This window comes from Copadichromis virginalis, linkage group LG9 (genome assembly GCF_057382275.1).
Source record: "Copadichromis virginalis isolate Kocher_CV1m ecotype Utaka linkage group LG9, C_Virginalis_male_GT1.1, whole genome shotgun sequence".
Taxonomy (NCBI): Eukaryota; Metazoa; Chordata; class Actinopteri; order Cichliformes; family Cichlidae; genus Copadichromis; species Copadichromis virginalis.
The window spans coordinates 7,681,108-7,689,495 of NC_140626.1; positions in this window are offsets into that span (position 1 = coordinate 7,681,108).

The following is an 8,388-nucleotide window of genomic DNA, read 5'->3' on the forward strand; positions in this document are numbered from 1 at the left end:
GTGCAAAACCTAAAGGTCCATCCAGCAGGCTATGTACAAGTTACCAACACAGAAATTTACGAGTTTTCAGCGCAGCTTGGCTTTGCTGTCCTTCCATACAGAAGTGTCGGCCTCCCTGCAGCGATCTTAGGTGTCATAGTACATGGCAACATAAAAGAAAAATGTCTACCGTGACATAAGCTTCGGGTCTTTAGTTTCACTAGCTGTCTAAACCAAGCCTCATTGCCGTCCTGTAATGATGTGTGGATGGTGACGCCTAATGTAAGCAGCCTCCTCCACCTGTAGAGAGGATGGGCTCACCTGGATGTACGTACCGCGCGCGACCCAGTGTTTCAAGGCTCACGTGATAAATGCCACACCGCTTTATGTTTAAAATACACCCACATTTAAATACATTATATAAAGAGCCACAATAATAACTAAAGCACCGACGCTCAAGAACTGATATCAAACGTTAGCTCCAATCGCGTCTTGATACAAGTTATCGCGCTGACAGCCTTCAAACTTCTTAAACTCCACTTATTCTGCAGCTCTGAGAAAAAACGGCCAAGTTCAAACGATGTTTTAAGTTCTTTGTCGAGCTAGAAAGCCGCACGAGCTCAGTTTACACGCACAAACACTCAGTCGCATTCACTTACCGACGCTGTCCCGGGTGAAAGAGCTTGTTTCTAAAGGGCTGTGAGAGCACCACCAAACGCAAACTCTGTTAATATCCCGGAGACACGCACGCGCACAGACTGTCACTCACACGCATAAATCCGCCGCCCTCTGTAAACGCCTTCACTTCAAGCCCACTGCATCTACAAGGAGAGCTGCCGGCAGGAGATTTTCAAAATAAAAGCTTAATTGAAATAGTTGGAACTAGGAAAAGCCAACACTGGCCAACCAAACATACACTTATAACAAAGCGTCTGTTTGCTTTCATATTTCAGTTCTTCTAAAACAGTTCTTCTTCTGAACATTATCGCGATTTGATGAGCGTTTGGGTATTGTACTCAAATATTTTGTTGATAGGAACCATAAAAGGCAGACTGTAGCACCGCTTTTACGCAGCAATTAAAGCAATTATTGCCTGAAATATGTTTTCAAGTAATTTGAAAACGCCTCGGAATGTGAAAAAAAAGGGGTTTTAGTGGTTTAGTAGTTTTGTTGGCATTCATTTAATTCTGATAAGTGCTTTCTGCTATGCAATAAGATGAATTTGAATATAATTTTCTATATATAAGATACAAATTTTCATATTTGTATTTTTTCAATTAGTTGTGTCTGTGTACTTGTGTGCACGTGTGTCTCTGTTAATAGATTTAAACCGTATCTCACAGGGGGGTCATATCCAGAGACTACAGGTGGAATTTAGCTTCTAGCTAAATCTGGTACAAAGCATATTTTCCCTTGTGTAGTAAATGTATTTTGTACATGAAATAAATAAGCAACAAACAAAATATATTTATTTCTTGACTTCTATTTTCTTTTGTTATTTGTTTTCACTGTTATACTGTCCCTTATTGTCACTCTTAGCACAACAGTATAAACAATGCATTTTGGACTTTATTCTGAAGGCAACATCCCATTAGCGCTGAACTCAGTATCTTGGTTAAGCTCTACAGTATGACTTGACTCTGAATGTTCTTTTTCAAACAGCACATTTACTTTTCTCTTCAGAATCAATGTGAAAGTGCATGCCATCTGTCGCTGGTGCGCCTGTGTTTAAAAGTGAAGCCGCTACTTCCTCCTCATTCTCCATGAAGCATTGCTTGGCCTGTATGCCAGCAATCTCTCTAATACACACACATGCACGAAACACAAAGCAAAGCACTTAAGAGATCAAAGGACAATCAATTACCATTCTGCTCTAATGGCAGAGTTAACTGTCCACATGTCCCCTCCATTAAAAACAAGGCCAGATCAACATTCAGCGTGACCACAGTTTGAGCCGCTGCTATCTCTGTGACTCCATCCTTTAACAGCCTTGTAAAATGCAAAGTGCTGAAGGTGAATAGGTCTGTGTGGTTTTTTTTTACTTGCTGTCACTGAAAGAGAGGATACATTATTTGGAGGTTTAAAGTGTTCCATCAGATGTGAGTTGCTGAGGTGGAAAGATAACCATGTGACTTTGTTTGACTGACTTGTCACCTCTGCTCTTTGTTCGTGTTGCCTCCTTTGAATGGTCTGCGCAGCAGCAGGTTTTGAGGCACGTTGCTACGGGAAACAGGCCAATGGCAAACAAATGATCCCCAACCGCAGTCAGAATTGCTGATGAGCCTGTAGTAAACATGAAACTCTCCAGCAGCCATATGGAAAACACTGAGCTGCTGGTTGCAGTGTAGGATAATATTCCCAGTTATGCAGAATTGTGGTTGCAGTTCTCTGTCTTATTGTTGCAGTTATGTGCTAACCATGAAAGAGAAAAGATTCTTTGTTTACAAAGGAGGACTCATACATAAAGCTTCTGTTGATGCTGAAACGCTACCAAAGATGTTTCACGCTGCTGAAAAGGACTACAGTTATGATGTTCAATGGAGCATTCCATAAATGCCACCAGCTATATAAAAGCTGTAAATCAGACACACAGAAGACAGACAGAGCAAAGGCTGCCAAGTGACCTTCTGCTGTCACTGCTGATATCAGATGATTTCTTAGTTCTCTCTGATTAGAAACAGGTTGCTTTCAGTAAACACTGGATGGATCTGAACGCAAGGCATCTGATATAGCCTTTTTGTGTTTTGGTTTTTTCAAAAGGCTTCTTATGTTGAAATCTGTTCCAGTGGGTCCCAGCAGGTGGTGAATCAAGATGAATGCCATGATGTGCTCCCATGGCACGTTGCTCAAAGTGCCAGGACCTGCAGCTCTTAAAGCATCCAGTGTGAGGGCAAACGTGGACATTTTTAAAACCGTTTTGGTCTCTGGCTCATTCTTCAGTTCACGAAAGACATCAGCTTGTGTGAATTTTTACATTAACGGCTTTCATGTATGAGGAGAAATGTCATTCTTAGTGAGAGTCCAAGTGGATCCAGTTTTGTCTTCCCTGGAGTTCAGTTGTACTAAAAGACAGTTAAAGAGTTTACTGTTCAGTTTGAAGGGTGACTTTCTGCATTGGCCAGATTATGTAATGGACATTCAAGAAACATGCTCATGGGCTCACGCATAGTCTGGGACTCATCCAAGAGGCAAAAGGGGAAAAGAAGCAAAGAAAATCTTGGGTATGTTTGTTATTTCACATATTTCACCTGCCCCTTCCTGCCCTGCAATGCTGAGGTTAGTAGTTTTTCCCAATCTCATCTAGCTATCGCTGATTGACTACTTCCAAAAAGAATGAACCAGGTAGAAATGAGGTTAGCCAAGGACGAATGCGAAACCTTTTTGAAAATTGACTTTTTAAAATCCATTCAATTCAGATAGACATGAAGCAGTTAACGTTAAACTTGCTGAGACAAGACAACATGTGAGCTAATCCAGAGGTCAGCTGTAACAACAGCTCACAATCAGCCCAAACTCTGGCCGGACCGAAATGAAGACAGTCATCAGTGCTGCCCCTCGCAAAAAAAAAAGAAAAACAAGTGTAGAGGAAGTTTATTTGCCTTTATTATTATTATTATTATTAATTTTTTCATTTTCCTGACAAAAATACAAACATAAAAGTGTTCATTCCTTTTTGAAGTGGAAAGATAACAAAAGAGTCATTTTTATCATGAGCGTGAGTTACATATGAGTAACAGACAGCGAGAGAGAAACGGTACAAGAGGTGCTTAAAAAAGGAAAAAAGGAAAGGAGGACAACAACAACTGTGTGTGTGTGTGTGTGTGAGAGAGAAAGAAAGAGCGAAAGGACACATTAAACATATTAATATTACAGTATCATCCATATAAAAACTATTAGGAAACAGTTTATTAATATTATATAATTTTAAGCTTTTAGTGAAGCTGTGATATTTATTTATTCAGTAAGGCAAGTCTGTGTACATGCACCTGTTCCTATATGATTTCTCTAATTATTGATGAAAGAATGAGTGGCTCAAGAGTTGGGAATTCGCCTTGTAATCGGAAGGTTGCCGGTTCGAGCCCCGGCTTGGTCTGTCTCGGTCGCTGTGTCCTTGGGCAAGACACTTCACCTACCGCTTACTGGTGTTGGCCAGAAGGGCCGATGGTGCGATATGGCAGCCTCGCTTCTGTCAGTCTGCCCCAGGGCAGCTGTGGCTACAACTGTAGCTGCCTCCACCAGTGTGCGAATGGGTGGATGACTGGGTGTGTAAAGCGCTTTGGGGTCCCTAGGGGGGGACTAGTAAAAGCGCTATACAAATACAGGCCATTTACCATTTACCTGATAATCAAAACAGGTTGACTAGGGTCCATCAAGCAGTTGTGCAAATGGTTACTTAATAAGCTGGACATGCTTCATGCTGACTATGCCTTATTTCTAATATATTGTTCAGAAGATATAATATATTTTGTCTGGTTAGATGGCTCCTGTGTCAGATTAGGTTAGTAATAAATTTAAATTCTTTGCAAGACTCGGCAAAGACCGAGTATTTATACCCAGTACCTTACCATCTTTCATAAACAGTGTGATATTATCCTGAAGGGGGTGCCAGGGACCCAACACTGTAGAAGAACTACTGTCTTGTATTCAAAATGGCCTAAAAAGGTACAGAAGACACAAGACTTTAGACCAGCAAACAGCTTTCACTCGTACGCACAGCTATTAGCTAAATGCTAACAAGCTTAGAACAATGATAACATGTAAATATCATGTTATGTGCGCTATACTAACATGCTAATTAGCAATAACTTAATGGAAAACAGGTATTTGGATGGCAAAAGGGTTAAAATTTAGACCAAACAATGCTGCTAAATGAAGGGCCTGGGATTTTATTCTCTGAGGTCTCTAAAAAAACATTAGTTCAAACATTTTAAAAGCAGCAAAGCATTTATTGGTGGATATTTTATGTCAGTCCAGCTGGTAGTTATAGCAATACTTAAGCCTGATCTCAGACTAGATGGGACTTTAGAAACATACCAAATTGGTATAAATGGTGCAGCAATCAAAATTCTAAACTAACATTAATTATAAACTTGGATTAAAATCAAATCAAACAATCTGAAGATGATTTATGTACTTTATCGGTTCCACTTGTTGAAAAAATCCTTAAAAAATGTAAGAAAGTAAGAAAGTTTAAGTTAGAAGCTTGTGTTACTACTTCTGAGGGTGGGGAAATAATTAGCCACAGCAAATTAAGTGAAATATTCTCAGTGAAATATTCAGTGTAAACTTCTGCTTTTTAAAATAATGTATTTACTTTTAATTTTAACAAACCAAAGTCGTTCAAATATGAGAATCCTACCTTCTGTCAGTAGAGCTTCAGGGGAAAAACAACCCACCGGGTCCATTTTTGTCTGTAAGAGGACCACCAACCATCACGGGAATTCTTTCTCCCCCTTCCCCAGCTCCCCAGGTTTACACCAGGGTTGAAGCTGTTTTCACAAAACATTATCACAGTACATCTAGGTTACAGTAATGCTTCCCCCCTTTTTCCCTTTTGCCATATTGCATTTCAAGCGAGCACCTTTGTGTGCATGTGTGTGCACTCTACCAGCACTGTTTCTTGGAAAAAGATGAAGGCCAGTAATACTAATTTTACCTTTTTTAATGGTGGGAAAGCATATCACGAGATCCATATTGTTGTTCTAACTGTAACCCTTTAGTCTGACAGAAATACAGAGTGTTATGGTCTATAAGCAAAACCAGGTTCTCCAGCACTTCAGGACTGGTTTGATGGCAATTCCATTTGGCACTCACTCCACAAGATCCACATGTGGCTCCAGCTGACCTTTGAGGCTGTCATGTTGCACACATGATTCTGACATCTGTTGAACAGCCTGAGTAACCTCGATGTTCTCAGCCTTTACATAAAACAGAGACATGCTGAGTAGAAGCCATCTGAAAAACATCATCATCTTGTACATCTTGTCAAAATCTTGTCAAAGCAAAAGAATTAAGAAACAATTTATGATTTAAAAAAAATTACCTCCAAAGAAGTTTTCTATGATTTTATAAAGATCAGACAAACCAAACGGACATGATGTTAGTTAAGTAAACTTAAGTAAAATTAAAAGTCAAAAGCACCTCTAGTGGTCCCTGCAGGCTGTCATTTCTTTACATCCTGAAATTTGTCATGCGTTGGATGAACGGATGCAGAGAACAATGATCTTTTTCTGTCCATTCTTAGAGTGTTACAAGCAACGGAGTTAAAAATACGTCTTTCCTGAGAGTGTCACTGAAGGAAATACCTTCAGTCGAAAAGATTGATATGCTTAAGAAGTTCACAAATTCACAGGAAACTTTCAGAGCTTTTCAAGTTGGACACAATATGGATTAATCCTGGAAAATGTAATCCTCTGAAAATACAACTGTGACCATTTCCCGGGAAATGCAATGTCAGGAAATGGTACAAAAATTTGCTTAGATGCAATATCTTAAAAAAACGCTGTATAACTGCACTTGTACAGAAACATCTGATCTGTTGCAGGTGGCTTACACTGTCTCAGATGCTGCAGGTACCTCAAGGCTATTCTCGCTAACTCCAAGTTGCTAATGGAGGCTATAACCTATTTCTGTGTTATTACAGTAGGCAAGGCAGGGCCATAATGCTTTTATGGCATATACACTTTGTGCAAAATTATTAAGTGAGTATTTTGACCTCGTCTTTATTTCTATGCATATTTTTTCACTCCAAGCTACATAAACCGCAATACTTGTTGGATTTAAACATTCTCCGGTGATATTTATTTGTGTAATGTGGCCCAGAATGCTGAACATCTTATATCAAAGTGTGCACTGTTATTAGGCAGCTTCTTTACTTCAGGCAAAATGGGTCAAAAAGGGGACATAATGGACACAGATAGCTCAAAAATTGTAACAGTCTTTTGAAGTAGCTAATAGCTTCCAGAAGCAAAGATGCTCAGTACCCAGGGACATGGCCGAAGTAAGGAAGGCTGAAACACAAGCACCACTGAACAAGATGCAACACTTTTATTTTTGGATTTAAGGAAAAAATAGATTTTTTTGAACAACAGGGTATTTTCTTGCTTTTTGGGCAGAGGCAGGGTTCCACTAGCAGGCTTCTGCATCTTCATGGTTCAAAGCAGGCTTGGGTGCATGGTTGAAGCCCTCCAGACCATTGGTTCAAAGAAGTGAAAAAAGCAAAAACACAAAAACAGTTTTGCACCTAATGTAATACCAGAAAGGATAAGTCCAATTCAAAAAGGCCCACCATGGAAAAAATGATAAGACTGGGCTCTTGGAATGTATGTCAGGACATCCAACCAAACTGGGAAGGCTTCAAAGAGTAGAGTAATGCGAGGTTTTCAAATGTGACTCCAGAGACACAGTTAGGAGATCTCTTTCCCATCATGTTGATGATAACATGTGGTTACAGACTTAATGCACCAACACTGTGCATTTTTCCACCAGTAAAAACTCTGTGATGAGTTAAACAGCCACTTTATAGTTTGAAAGTTTATCTGAACAAGTCACCTGAAATACAAAGACTGTATTTGCTCTTATGTTCATAGCCTTGCATGTTATTCAGTAATGTTTCAGGCCCTTGCTGTATATAGTCATGTTTGGGAGGTTTCAGAGCAATGGTCGAGCTGGGTTTGCGTGGGTCTGTCTCATTGCTGCATTGTAAATGAGTATGCATTCTTGGGCATTTAACTGTGCCGCTCTGCCCCTCATCAACCCCGTGACTAGTAAGCCCCCAGTAATGAGGTCAAAGTAGCAATGTACTCTGGCAGCTTCAGAAACACTAACAAGACCTCTTTTATTCCCTTTTGTTGTATCTTTGGATGGACTAGACTCAGTGTTGTTTACCTTATAGCCATGTTTTTTCAAAGGCCTTTACCCTTTATTGCTTTTAATTTCCACCGAAAATATCGATTGAGAGCAGAAGCTTTTGTGCCTATTGTGGAGAAAAAGGCAGCATTTAGGACTCATAATGGTTATCACAGAGAAATTATATAAGGAATAGATTTCAAGAAAACTTTCTTCATCATCAGTATGCCTGATGATGGACCTCCATCGGCATGAGAGCAGGCAATGGCCTAACGAGAGAAAAAACCCCACCATTAGGTACAACATTTTGCCTTTTTCAAGCTAAACAAATTCACCCAGTGCAATCTATATTCTGCATTTAAATTATAGTGGATGCCTAAGTTGGCCTGAATGAGATGTTATTCAAGGCCGATGATGTACTCTAATGAGTGTCATCTTGGACTTTAGTGGAGCTTTGTTTGCACACCACATTGTGTAGCTCAGAACTTTGTCTTCCAGTTGACCTTCTTTATGTTTTAGAAGAAGAACAACACATTTTCACAGTTTAGTTTTGCGCAGCAA